The following is a 15,070-nucleotide window of genomic DNA, read 5'->3' on the forward strand; positions in this document are numbered from 1 at the left end:
TGGGGGCACCCTCCTCTGAGAGGGGGATCCCCTGCCTGGGGGGAGGGGGTTGGTGTAGGGAGTGCGTGTACATGCGTGTGTTGGGGGTGTGTGTGCATCGACCGCCTGTGGCATCGTTATAGCGTGTCTGTGTGTGTGTGTGTGTGTGCGTGTGTGTACATCCCCCGCCTGGGTTTAATGCCGGGGCGATGGTGTGCACCCCTTCCTGGGGGGCCGTGCGAGGTGCGTGCGTGTGCGCTGCGCGGCTGTGCGCGCAGCCGGGCGGGGGGCGGCGGGGGCGGCGCGGGGGAGGCGGGGGGAGCCCCGCGCACCCCGGCCGGGAGCGGCCGTGTCCCCCCCCCGCCGCCGCCGCGCACAGCCGCAGACACGGGCGGCCGCGCCGGCAGCCGGCAGCTCGCATGCAGCCGCGGATTACAGCGGGGCGAGGGCAGCGCGGGCTCGGCTTTTATCCCCCCCCTCGTTCCCCCCCTCCGGCCCGCACTCCGCCCGCCACCCCAGCCGCTCGCCGCGCCGCTTGTTCGGCGGCTTTTCATCTCCGGGGGTAGGAGGGAGATGCCTTTGTCGTGGTTTTTCCACCCCCAGTCCTCTCCGTGCCGGGGGGGCGGTGATGTGGTGCCGGGAATGTAGAGCAAAACCCTCCCCGGGAAGGAGCAACCAAAACAAACCTCTCGCCGTGGCTTTGGCGGCCGCGCAGTGCCCGGGGAAGCCCGAGCAGCCCCTGCCAGCGCCGGGGAATCCCTCCCCCAGCCCCCGGCGGTGCCCCGGGCGCCCGCGGAGCAAGGTAAGTGGATCGGCATCTCTCCTCCGCCGAGGGCTGCCTTTTGTTTTTATTCGTATATGTATATATGTATATATGCATATATATATGTATATTTAAAGACCGAGTCATCCATGCCGGTGACACTGATGGGAGTTGCAAGGGAGGCGAAAGCTGCCGGCTGGCCCCCGGCGGGCTCCGGGGCGCCCGGCTCGGACGGGAGCGCGGTTCTCCCGCGGGGAGCCCCGGGGTGCCCCGGGCGCGCTTCGCTGCGCAGCGGCGGCCCCGGCGGGGAGCGCCCCTCGGGAGAGGGGGCATGCTCGCCGGGCTTGGACCGACACTGGGTTGTCTCTCCGGATGCCTGGATCAGTTTGAAGGAGAATAATGCAGCCCTCATGCTGGAGCGCTTTGGAAACCGTGGCTTGTATTTTTGTTCCTTCAGAGCTGCTAAATTTCGTAGTATTCTACCTCCTGCCGTGGGTGAGCTTTAAAAATAAAGGCTCGTCATTTGTTTCCGATGCTCTAATAGCGCTTGTGGGAACCTGATGATACAAAACCTCAGCGTTCTCGGTAGAGAGCTGTCATTTGTATTACCCCGTGTACCCGGGATTGAAGAATCCTCTCTATCGAAGAAGAAAAACTGTAGCATCGTGCTAGTCTAACGTCTACTGGCATGTATGTTTTCTGTAGATAAGTAGCATGCTGTCAGTCGCCTAGATTTAAAAACCTAAGTGTATTTATAAACAGGCATGTTCACTGCAAGATTTCCACAAACCGTTCAGTATGTTTCTTTAATCAGAATTTCACTGCCTGGGTGAAGGCAGACCTTTGTTTATACCCTATGTATGTACTGTCCATATTTATAGCAGGTCTTGGACTTCATTCAACTCAAGTTACATAATGATTAAAATATAAATAAGCAGTATATTTGCAGTTTCTTGGACATTTTAATTCATTGCAGATGAGACTACCTCTATCATCACTGCCAAAATTGTCACTTTTTAAATGTTTGCGTAAAAAAGGAAGTGTCAATAGCATCAGGTGGAGGCAACATTCCTTTGCAAACACTCAGTCATGAAGACCTTGCTATTAAAAGGACACCTAAGTGAAGGATTTCAGTGACCCCATGCCATGGCTCTGAAGAGCTGCCAGAATTGGTTTAGAAGAGGAAGAACAGCAGCGAGGCTGAACAGGCTTGGGAGTGGGAAAAGCCTGTCTAGTGAGGTTTTGCTTTAAAACCACTAAGAGTTGAAGTTTGGTCAGCTGGTGAGAGGTATCCAAGTTACTGCAGAGCTAGCGCTGAGCCTCAGAGGTGGAAAAGCTCTGAGAAACTAAACGTCCTACCAAGCCTGGAGCATGATCCTCCTCCCAGGGAGTTTTACTAGAAACTTTCAGGGGAGCAGGTTCATTACATGCTGCTAGTGAGATTTGTTTGCTCCCTGATCACCTGAGATATACTATCAAAGCTCTGTAAATCTTTGCCAGAGAGTACAAAAAAAGTTTGTTGCTGGCTCTTAACGCCACTGTCTTTTCCATCCAAACAACAACTGATAAACCAGCTCTTAGCTCAGCTGTATTGGAACTTACAGATGTCTTGTTGGCGGTGGTTTTTATTTTTTTATTTTTTTTAAATGATGCTTTCACAGGCTGTGCTTACAACAGCATTTGAACTGCTCTCACCTCCTTTCTCAGCTGGTCGCTGTCACTGGGACTCAGCAGATTGGCCTCATTCAGACATATACGGACAGCAAAATCAAAATGAGAGAGAAGTGCTGTTTGGAGCAGCATGCTTCAGTCTGAGCATTTCCATTGGCTTCAGGATTTTGAAATGTCCCGTTGCTGTAACGATGCTATATCATATGTATTTATTTATTCATGCTTGGCCTTTTCTTCTAAGTGCAAGTTAATCAGTAAATTCTGCCTTGCCATTCAAGGCGAGGCGAAGAGTCGAGATTCGCAAGAGCTTTCTTGCCAACATTTGGGATTTTGCCAAAGAGCTTGGTACTGTGACTTTTAGAGGAAAATCTTAATCTTATGTGGCTTCCTTGAGCTTCATGTCACTACATGCCCAGGTAAAATATTTTTCATGGTGCTACTATATTTAAAGCTACCTGCTGGAGGACATTTCAGACAGTGTGTTACTCTGTTGTTCTTATATAAACAGCATGCTGAGGAGGGGCTGTCTGGTCTCAAGTCGGCATGGAAGGGAGACTTAGTGAGTGAGAGGTGAGGTATCTGGTGAATGGGGCAGTGAATGGGAGCACTGCTGAGCTGTGGGATCCCCCTGCAGACCCCTCTGACCATGTCAGCTCTTCCAGAGTACAGACATGCTGCTCCGACAAGCAGAGCCCAGGAGGGAAAGCCGGGAGTCGGAAAGTTGAAGTTGTGAGACACTTCAGCTTCATCACAGTAGACATACGTGCCTTCTAAAAATGATTTTTTTTTATATTTTCAGGACTCATTTCTGTTAACTCATAATGGTATTGTGTAATACCTTCTGACCCAGCAACAGCATGCTCACAGCTCTTGGAGTTAAATAATGATCGCCTCTGAAATGACTTTCTCTTTTTCTGTAGTATTGCTATGGGAGATTTTTTCAGTTTTATAAATAAGTTTTTTTACCTAATTGGCATCAGAATATTATAAACTTGGATGCAAGATAAAAACAGGCTGTTGTTTACTTTGTTGGGTTTTCCTGTTTCTACTCTTATCAGGATGTGGGCACTCCAAGAGAAAATATTTTTGATTTCTCATAAGTAACTGGCATCCTTCTTTTATGGTTATGGCTGAGGTAGTGGCATTGGGTAATTAGTTTCTTGGATTTTATAATAAATATTTGTGACATGTTGTTTTAACTCACATTTAGAAATTAGTGTCTACTTCCTAATGATAATTTTAACTGTAAATCAAAATAAACTTTCCAATTTTTAATCGCAGAGATAGCTAAAATGTACAACAGTGTTCTATATGATACTGTGAGAATAAATTGCTTGGGACATTATAGACTAGATTTTTTTCCTATTGTAAATGTAGATTTTTGTGCAATCCCATAGCTTCCTATGTTTATTTATCTATAATTCTCTGTCTATGTGGAAAGGATTTGGAGTTTGATTATTTTGATTTTTTCTTGAGTTTTACACAGTTTTAGATATCGTATTCCATGCTATAATAAATAGATTGCTTAGTGGCACTCAAATTCAATCAAAATAAAATGCATATATGTTAGATCATATGATTAAATATAAAAAGTGAACAGAGAAGCTGAACAACTCAATTTTTATTGAAAAGGACTTGGATGTTTCTTATCTTGGTTAGCTAAAGGCATAAAGATGGTCCCAGTATAGCTTCCCAGATCACTAAATACCATAAAAGCGTTAGATATAATATGCATCAAGTTATTTATAATCTATTAAGCTTAAAACTGTCTGTTTCTCCATGAAAGCTGGCAGGGCTGCAAAGGTTATTCTGCTTTTTTTCCTTCCTGGTGCTCATTATGGCACATGCAGAAACTTCAGTGCAAGTCGCACATCGACATCCTCCTGGAGTTTTACTTGTTTACTGTACAATACATCGCTTTATTCCAAGGCTGGAGGGCTGGAGTAAACTGAGGAGTTTTTAAACTGAGCAGTTACTTTTTTTCACCATTATGGAAAGTATGATGATGTTAACTGCATAATCAGTAAATAATGAATATTATTTTGAATGTACTTGTTCATGGTTTATGATGACTGCATGAACATGGAAAAGTCTTGGGCTGCTGAAATCTGTGGCGTTTTTAATTTATTTGTTTCTAATGCAGGAAATCTATATTTAGCTGTAATGGCAGATCAGCTGTGACTTAGGTGTCTGGCTTCTATACAGCCCCATTCCTCCACCGGATGACTATAAAGAGTAGTCAGTAGCATCACTGCTGGCAGCAGCAAGAGAGTCAGAACCAACAATCTATTTGCTAATAAATAATATACATCACGCTGGCATAATGCAGCTCTGAGTATTTAGGAGTAGGCTGTGATAAGCAGCAATTGTGGTCTTTACAAGGAACAATGGCAATCTACCAATTTACCTCTCATAATACCATGACAGGGGGACCATGGTACATTGAAATTGTGCGAGGGCAGATACAGTCCAAGCCTGGATGAAGGGGCTGAGCAGCTCTGTTACCACAGCACCAGCACATGATGCAGGAGAAGCCTCCACGCTGGTCAGTGCTTTTCCCTGGGAAGTCGTGTTTGCTATTGAAGGGTATCCTTCATGCTGCCATTATACTCGGATATTAGCTTGTTAGGAAATAAACATCAGCTCTTTAGGTAAAACCGTACAACAAGGAAACGAATGCAAAGCTGTGCTGATAATTAACTGAACAAAGCTCTCAAATGTAATCTTCTTTGATGACACTGGAGATGAGCTTCTCCCTGATTGCCTAACAAGTTAAGAAATAGAAATCAATTATGACAGTACAGTCCAAATAGAGAATAAATTTGCCTCAGAGCATTAATAAGACATCTCAAGGCAGTTCATAAAATAGTTTTTCACAGTACCTCATCAATACTTAACTTTTAGAAAATTAGCTGTGTTTTCAATATATAGAGATAAAAATTACAACCAAACTCAACAACTCAAAATGAGGCCACAGTGCTGCTTTCTACAGAGCTTTCGGTTGTGTCTTTTGCTGTTTAAGTGTGAGGTTTTGGTTTCCCTACAAGGTTGATGACCCCATCTCAGCTGGATATACTCTCAGACAACTGAATAATCCTGCTATAATTTATGGTCGTACGTTTAGTGTAAATTTGAATATATCAGAGAGATCCTGGGACAGTTTGAGCAGAAAATGCTGGCAGGCTGCAGCAGCTAGAAGAAACCTGCTAATGTATTTAAGCAGACTCAAAGCAGTGAACTGGCCTAATTAGCCTTGAAATCACAAAGCTATGAATGACACTGTTGTACATGCTCATCCAGTGGTTGCTGAGATTAATAGCACACAAAGTTGATCTACCTTGACAGTGGTGCCTTCTAGAAGGTCTTGCCTTCTAGAGTATTTCCATCTCATGCTTTCTTCATTCTCATTATTGCTGATATAGAGCAGACTTCTGAACTGGGTAGGCCGTGTGCTTGCATTTATATTCAGGAGTAGCCTGGCTACCGGTAGTTGCTTTAGTCCCTATTTAGGCATTCCATTAAAGTAGTACTAGCAGTGCTCGTATCTTCTGCTCCCCTTGAACTAAAGAAGGGATGAGAATGCTAGGCTGCTCTGAAAATGAGGACATATTTATGGATCACCTAGTAGAAGCAAAAATGTTTGGCTTTTGTTCAGTAGCCTTGTGGTTAGGGTACTTACCCAGAAGTAGGAAATCAAGCTTTTAAGCCTTTCTTATATTAACATGATGCAAACAAATATCTTACCTCTTGTCAGTCCAAGATTCCCCCCAACTAAAGGATTGCTCATGCCCCTCCAGCTACAGACTCATGCCTGTTGCCCTTTGAGCACAGGCTGCCTCATTCTTGCTCACTAGGAACAGGGAGGGTGGTCTCCATCCCTGCAGCCGTCCTGGGGACTACTGGTAGCAGTAGCAGCTTACCAAGTATAAACCAGAGGTTTGAGTCCCCAGGGATGAACATGGTCCCTAGATGAATGTTCAATGACCAGGCAATTACATCAGCAGATTGCTACCATCACCTTAAGGTGCATTTTGAAATGAGTGGACTTTGTTCAGTTCTTTTGAAGGGCTATGTTTTATGTGTCTCTTGTAAGAGGAGGTTTCCAGCCTTAGAATATCATGTGGGTATTTTGTGTCCCTTTTGATCCTGACTATGCACTAGGCTTGGAGTTCAGGATATCTTCTTTCTGACCGTAAAGTATCATGTTGATCCTGCCTTAGAGGTTCCCATACCTTTCTTTGAACTTAGGTTTTGCATGTTTAATATTAGAAACCCTGAACTAATGGCTCTGATGAAGCACATTTTTAAGAGGATGCTGTGGCTTTAAAAAATACATTTTGGTTTGATAGAGATAAATAAATTTATTTATACTGGCAGTTTTATAAAACTTTTCCTTTTAGCCTGCCTTGATTTTAGAATTACAGCAATAGTAGCATGGGGTTGTGCATGATAGCGAGTCCTCACTTGTTTCTATTGTCAGATCAATTTGGGGGTCAAAAATATCAGCACTCCTTGTATCAGCTGCCTTTAGGCATGGCATAATGCTTTCCAAAACTTATGCTGTCTCCACTCGTGGCAGGACTAAAAATCAGTAAGAAAATGACGTGTAGCTTCTTCTCTATGGTGTTAAACTGGGGTTTCAAGAACGACACTCCCTTATCCAAACCAGCTGTACCTTTGTTTGGGATGTGGAACCAAAACATGTTAGACAAGGTTCAGAAGCAAAGTCTTATGCTTTCTGAGTGACTGCTTTTCTTGGATGGGCAAAATAAGATGACAGGTTGTTGTAGGCCCCATGCGACAATTTATAGTAGTAAGTTGGGGGGTTTTTTTTAGGCACTCCATCATTTAAGACATCAAAATATTGAAGGGCTGGATTCTCTAGAATCAAACCTAGGACAAAATTTGCCTTAATTTTTAATGATAAAAGCTTTTTGTGAAGGCTTGCTGATGCTATGACCTTAAAGACATTTCCAGCTCTGTACAAATGTGGTTGTCAGAGTTGAGTCACCCAAAAATCAAGGCCTTGCTTCATTCCTTCCAGCTTTAGTGCTTCTATGAAGCACCAGAGATGGGAATGTAAACTGTAGTCCTGCTGGGTAGAGTCACTGGGTTGAGACAAGCATCTCTTGAGCAAATCTGCCCATGTCAAACTGAGATCTTTGGCCATGTCTCTTCCTGTCTGTTGTCTAGGTAGGTCTAGGCCTACCATTTTCCTTTATTGAGTCACCGAACAGTCCAGTTAGAAAGGCCTCAAAGGGAAATTTTTGACAGAGGCAGAAATTGAACCCAAATGTTTTTATTTCCAAAGAAGTAACTTAAGAGTATGACCATGCTTTCCTTAATTGTACATCTAGGACAGTGAGGTTGTATGCTTATCGTCTATTAGAAAATTATACTAGGATTCTGGACAAAGTGCCACAGCCAGAGTTTTGGATGCAGTTTCATTCAGAGGGATAACATCTGGCCCCTCTCAATGTGCCTTATTGCTTCAGACATCATTCTTTGTGTATATAGTATAATATTATATATTGTGTAATATCTCCCTGCCTAGAAACCTAGAATCATAATTCATTACTACACTGTGCAAGTTTTTGTTCAGGAGAACAAAAAGACATCTGTGAAGTTCTTCAGCACTTTCAGCTAGTTGGCAGCGATGTTAGGGAGCAGTGGAAGACTGAAAGGTTATGCAAGATAACATGTTTAGAAAAGCCCTAAAACTAATTGTTTTAGGACAGCTGGTTGCAATAGTGTCTCCTCAAAGAACAAATAATGTGTTGACAATCTCCTCCATCATCTTAATGCACTGCAATGAAATTAGAAAAAAAAATCAAGTAGTGGATGAATAAATTGCAATTCAAAGCTCTAATTTATTAATATTAATGTATTTACTATTATTACTGTATCCTGTGTATGTAGTATCTGTACATTCTCAAAGAATTATATGGAAGCATCAATCAAAACTGTGGATCCAGGATGCTAGCCAGGACATAAATATGTAGTCTGATTTAGCCCTGAAATGAGGAACTTACATAATCACATTTCTGTAATATCTGGTTGTCTGAAATTAAAGAAAATTATCTGCCATTTAGCCTTGTATCTCTCTGCTGTGACAGATCATCCCCTCTGAAATTTCCAGGGAAGGCTAAATATGCAGTGAAAGACAGTATCTTTGGCAAAAGAAATAACTCAGCCCTTAGCAACCAATTGTAAACATAAATAGTATAGTGCAGACACCACAGACAATTGCATCCTAAACAAGAGATGCTTCAACGTGGGCTGCAATGGAAATGAGACTGTTTTTGTAAACGAAGCAGGAACACATCAGGATTGTTTTGTAGGGATCATATAGCCACGCTTGCCACAGGCACCAACAGCAAAGCATTGCTAATGAGGAAAGACAGAAAAATAGAGATGGTCTGGAATAAAGGCGGGTGGTGATCTTGCTTCAACGCTGGGACAGACTGTGAAGCCATGTTCATCTCTCTCTTGAGACCTCAGTGTAGCCTGAGGGGGTGCTCCAAATGCAGCTCTCAGCTCCAGAGTTGTGGTGAGGTCCTACTCAAAAAGGCCACTTGAGTCCTAAGTGCCATATGAGTCTCGAGGTAAAATTACACTGAATGCTGTCAAGAGCATTCAGCCTTTCGGTGTAAAGTTGTCCACATCACCTGTAGTGGAGTCTAGAGCCCACCCATAAGCAAGAGCTCCAGTAAGTAATTGCGAGTGCTGCTAGGATAGTTAGAAAACTCAGGCCAAAACTGCCAAGCTTGTGTGACTGCAAGATTTTGCAAACGTTTTGTCAGTTATACTCTCTCTCTTTTTCTGTCTTCTGTTTCCTTACCTATTTCTGTCTGGCTTTTCTTATCCAAGGAATATATAAAGCCTCTGAGTCTGCTGGTCTTTGGTGAAGTTCAGCTCATCCATCTAAAAGACACTTCTGTGCTCAAGATGGTGAGAACAGGGAGTTAGCAGACAGACTGATTTAGTCAATTTGAAAAGTTCGTCTGTAAAATGCCCCATCTTTTTTGAGTGTTTCCTGCAGATCTCTGAGACTTTGTGCAGCCAACATTTAATTTTTCACATACCAGAAATAAATCATCCCTGAGGTCCGTTATGAAATGGAAATAATCATCATTTTAGATCAGTTAGCCAATGTAATGACCTAAGAGCTGGTTTTGCAGGACTTATACACAAATAAAATCTTACTTTCCATAGACCAACCAATCCATAGCTGTAAGCAGAGCTCTCAAGGCTGAAGGTGTGATTTGGTCTTAGCTCATGGACAGACCCAGCTCTCTTACAGTCCCTGCCACTCACCAGTGATGGCTCTGACCATGGTTGAGGCCAGGCATGAGCCAGCCATTGCTCACAGGGAAGCTCTGTCACAGGAGAGACAGGCTCAGGCTCCATCTTCACCCTTTCAGGCCATGTGGCTTCAAGGGGTTTCAGACACTTGGCTCTGAGGACTTGAGCCCAAATGCTGTCACAGGTAGTTTGGACAATCAAAGCTCAGCTACTTCCCTCCCGTGCATGCATGAATGTGTTCCTGCACATGGATATGAATCTGAGACATACAAACGATGCTCAGGAATACTTTGACATGTTTCCTGATACTTCTTGCCTTCGGCTTGCCAATCCTTAACTGTATGAGATGTGACTTCTATAGAGGTGGGAAATGGAAATAACGAGCACCTCATTCAAGCGAAGTGTTTTTCTTCAGAGTTTTAGCTATCATCTCAGCCTTTATTTAAAAAACTGAAATTAAGAGAAAATACTATTAATAAAGATCCCACAGCTCACCATTAAGAAACTGCAATATTTTGGAACAAAGAACAGATGTTTGATAGCTGAAATGTGGTAGCAGAGATATTACAGCAAAGCAGAAGTCAGAAAAATTAGAATCATACAATCAAACTGCCATATAGAGCTCTAGAAATTTGTTTACTCAGTAGAAATGTATTAGCTTGTCACAACTAACTTGCTCTATCTTTTCTTGACTAACCTACTGTATCCCAGGTTATAAGCTCTAAGGGTCAGATGTTGAGGTGGGCACAGGCTTTATAAGGCTTTTTAGAATCATGGAATCCTAGAATATCTCCAGCTGGAAGGGACCCATAAGGATAATTTAGTCCAACTCCCTGTTCCTTGTAGGACTACCTAAAACTAAGAACTAAACCATATGACTAAGAGTGTTGTCCAGACAATCCCGGAACTCTGACAGGTTTAGTGCTGTGACCACTTCCCTGGAGAGCCTGTTCCGGTGAGCAACCACCCACTCAATGAAGAACCTTTTCCTAAAGTCCAGCCTGAACTTCCCATTGATGTTAGCTTACAAAGACCTAAAGCTAGTTTTTCCAGACTGCATATCTGATTTTTGTCACACTTTAATAAGTCATTTTTAATAGTCAATTCAGTTAGTACCTCCTCAGATTTTTCTGGATTTCAGTGAGTGTTTTTACCTGGAAAAAAGAAAAAGCATTGATCTTAGATTTTCCAGACCTGAAAAAAATATCGAATGGGATCACCCAGATGATTTTGTTTAATAAATTCGAAATGTCTCGTTTTGATCCAGAGCTTTCTTAACCTTTAAAAATAATTAAACATCAGTACATTTAGAACCAGAAATCTAGATTTTGTTTAAAAACTATCAAAGACAGACTTTCAACAAATTCTGAAAACTTAATCCGTTTGTTTCCAAAGCAAGGAAATAAATACAATCTTTCCTTGCAAACAACTTGACAAGTTTTGACAAAAGGACATCTTCTGACAAAAATGGAAAAAGTTTGTCTCTTAAAAGTCAGAACAAAGCAAATTTGCTTCCCTTTCCTGAGGCTCTTATGATCCAGACTTTTCTTAGAAACCACATACTTTTTTTCTTCACAGTGCTTTAAAAGCACAGTGAGGATGTGCTCCAACAGTGAAATGTGCCTGTGTAGCATGTCTACCTTCTTTGGTGCAATTTGTATGGCAAAAACTGGGAGAAAAGTTTATGACTAAGTCATGAAAAGTGGCTTGGATGTGAGTCTGTTTGGAATGAGGTCTTGCACATGCAGGGTACAGCCAGGCCGGTCCATGGAAGGAAGCGGCCAGCACTGCTCAGGTCAGATGGTGTGGTGCCCTCTGTGATGGGGTTAAACTCACCGAGGTTCCACAGCAGATGGCTGTGGACAAACCACTTCTTAGGAGCAGACCTTGAAGCATTCTGACTCTCCAGCCAACCCTGCAAATTATTTAGTAGAGTCATAATTGTGCCACACCACGTGATGCTGTGGAGATGTGACAGCACAGGCAACTGAGTTCCTCTACCTGAGGGTTTAATCTGCTCATGTAGGCATGCCCATCAAATGTGATAAAAATGCTGAGGACTCTGAAAAAAACAACCATCTCAGTTTGAGCAGCCAAAATTATTGAATACTTCAGGCATCTATGATCTTTATTTCTCCATTATAAAGCAATCGTAATAGTGGCTTCCTAGTGATGTTGAGAAGGGAAACTCTTGGATAGCCTGGAGGCACTTGGGTGGGATAGCGAGAGCTCTCTGGGGGAAATTCGTCACTTTGCATGTAGAGTTGGGTTTGCTCATGCTAAATAACCTCAGATGCCCAATACTGAATGAGAAAGATGAAAAGAAAAGGTTAATAATTGCCCATTCACTTAATGCAGAAGGGATTGGTGTGAAGGGAATCACACCATTGAAAGCTGTATGCATGTGGTGTGGGGAAGACACTTAACCTTCATTCTGGCTTTCCCTAGCTTTTTGAGTAGTAGTCTTTGCAGTTTTAACTTTTATTCAATGCAAAGAATTGGCTTTGGTTTGGAAGACTTTATTCAATATTACAGGTATTTCCCTATGAAGTAATTTTATTATTGCAAGGAAAGAAAATCACTTTTATCTGGAATTGCTCTTGTTCTATATCTGTGGTTAGAATTTGTGTCTTTCTCTGCTGATCTCTAAGGAGTGCTGGCGAGCAGCCGGCTGGCTTTGCCTGCTTGCCGAGGAGCAGTCGCCTTTCTCACTAGCCCATGGTGGAAAAAGTGGTTGGTGGACCTGTACATAGACCAAAGGTTAAGGCAGTAAATTAAACTGAAAATTTTAAGCCTTCTTGACAAAAAATTGAAGTGTCTGAAGAGTTAATTGCAGTAGCTAAAATCCACAAATGAATTGTAAAGGTAACCTCACTTGCATAATTTTGGTATAGTGAAAGATCTAGTGATTTTGTGTGACATTTTTAATGTAGATTATAAAGTTAAAAGATGTTATGTAGTTAAAGTAGAAGCTATTGATTGTGGTTTTGTAAAAGGCCCATTTAAATACAGACTCTGTAGTCCAGGCTTGGGAAAGCTGTGCAGGAAGACATTTAAAAAATTATCAGCAGAAAACAATAAGGTGTGAAAAAAGGCACTTAGGAGGCAAACTAAAAGCTTTTTTTTTTTAAGCTAGGTAGTCCACTGCTTATATATACATTTCAATGAAAGGAGCTCTAGAAAAAGGCAAAAAAAAGCCCTCACATTTCAGGATTCTTCATTTGGGAAAATGCTTTTTATTTTTGACCTTTTCAGAGTGCTACATGTCGTAAGTGCTGGTTCATGCCATGGTACCTACATACATACAAAGCACCTTGGATCCAGTCCTCTCAACACTAAACTGATGGTGTCTCACTGCTGACTTCAGTATGACCACAGTTAACCAGGATTTTCAAAGCTTTTTGGAAAAAAAACCATGTTACCTCAAGTAGGAAGATGCAGCCAATAAGTATACTGACAAATCAGAAAATGTTTTAGCAGCTTTAGACTAGTCTTGGTGACACTATAATTTTGCATTGTTTAACAAATCTGTGTGGTAACTACACTTCATAAAAGCTAAAACAATGCATAGTCTTGCATATCTTTAGTTTTGTAATCAGAAAAGCAAATGAGGGTATGGTTAACCTAAGATTAATTTAAACAACTGCTTGATTTCTAGCGTGTTTTACTTGGTATTGCTAATATTAGGGAATGTATATTAACTAAAAAAAAAAAAATAAAAAAAGAAATCTCTGAAATTCAGTAGTGAATAAACTGGTGAACCTCTCTAGAAATTGCCTGAAGACTTAACTGATTTCATGGAGAATGACAGAACCTCTCTATGAATTTCTTAAATTCTTGTGTTCTGTTATGTAAGGCATCCTTTGAAGGAGAAACATCATTGTGCATTAAAGTCTAAAAGGATTTTTTTCAAAAAAGGTTGTAAATATTTCCTCTGTGGAGAAATACCCTCTCATAACTTCTTAGTGTCTATGTTGTTGTCTCTATGTCAAAAGACTGATAAATGCATCACAGATCACTAGGAGATGCTTAAGTGAGGAGACCTTGTGAAAACCCATGTGAAGTCCCATCCTTCTCAGAAGTCCCCCCATAATCCCCTTGCATCTAAGGTAATGAGGAGGAGGGTAAAACCAGAGGAAAAAAAATCAGCCTAAAGTGAAGAAGAAAAAAAAAGCAAAACACAGCATAAAGGGATGTATATTATGTAATCCTAATGATGTCAGGGCCTTGATTTTGCTATGACATTTATCTTCGCAAGTGAAGTTATCAGATTATCTTTTTTGTGAAGGAAGGTAAATGTTACAGGCCTAAACCCTCGTGTAAATGGGCACAAAGGTGCTCTGGGTTGCACTGAGAGGTCAGGAGGCAGCTTCACAGCGTGGTGCTGGAAACAACATGGGAAGCGGAAGAATATTTTTGCCCTCGTATTTTTGAAGTAGGTTCAGCTTGACAGGGAAACTGGTAGCGTGGTGATTTGGGCTGTTGCCAGTATGGGAGTTAACAAGAGAGTTAGTTATGCATTCAACCAAAAAAAAAAAAGAGTAAATGTAAGTAGTACTCTGGTGTGTAATTTTCCTTTTCCCTGATGTTTTTGGACATTCAAGTCTGTTAATACCTGTATCACACATGGCTGAGCCTTTTTATTACTTTATCTGTTGGTGGAAGAACTTTTAAAGTTTAGATATAATGAAGTCTAATAGTCTTAATTTTATACTAGCAACATAGTCAACCCTGTCATAAGCATGTCAGACGACATGCTGAAATCTTTGGTTTTGCTGATACTTTTATTAAATGATTGTTCTAGATCTTCACTGCTCTGGTGAGAATCTGGTCCTCGTGACCTTCTAATTCCCTTTCAAATTTCCACCATTTTTCATTGTGAGTTTGTACCTGCTTGTTCTTGTGCCATCATGGTGCTGTAGTACGAGTAGTTCTCCTCCCACCCTGCTGTTTGCCCATGGTGTATTTTTAGGTAACGATCCCTCCCATCACAACCTTCATGCTTACTCTGCAAAGAGGATGACATTTTTGTTCACATGAAAGACTTTTTAAAGCTGGAGTTATTTCACTTCAAAATAAAGAGCAGTGTTGAATTGTTGATTTACAGAGAATGGGAGGAGGAGATATCAACTCAGGGAAAACAAAGGACTTTCCTACTTCGTAAGAGAAGCTTGTCTAAGCATTCTTAATATTCTTCCCGTGGGCCATGATACCCTTGCTAGGTTATTGTTTAAGCACTGTGTCAGATAACTGACTGTCGTAAAGACATTGGGTGGGTTTCCTTCCTGTTTGACAATGATATTCCGAATTTGGTGACGAACAACTGCACTTCAGAGTGCGTTGAAGCACTAG

The 15,070-nt window shown here is 41.8% G+C and overlaps 1 protein-coding gene across 2 annotated transcripts in view; it reads left to right on the plus strand.

Moving 5' to 3' along the window:
- The first annotated feature begins 432 nt into the window (after positions 1-432).
- Positions 433-15,070, plus strand: part of KCNB2 (potassium voltage-gated channel subfamily B member 2) — a 192,147-nt gene continuing 177,509 nt past the window's right edge. The window contains exon 1 of one of the 2 annotated variants that reach the window (XM_065628009.1): positions 433-781. The gene's annotated coding sequence lies outside the window, so the exon portion shown is untranslated. Of the gene's footprint in view, positions 782-4,893; positions 4,959-15,070 lie in introns of those variants that run through there. The other variant, XM_065628010.1, reaches the window with a different exon arrangement.

The sequence above is a fragment of the Caloenas nicobarica genome, chromosome 2 (genome assembly GCF_036013445.1).
Source record: "Caloenas nicobarica isolate bCalNic1 chromosome 2, bCalNic1.hap1, whole genome shotgun sequence".
Classification (NCBI taxonomy): Eukaryota; Metazoa; Chordata; class Aves; order Columbiformes; family Columbidae; genus Caloenas; species Caloenas nicobarica.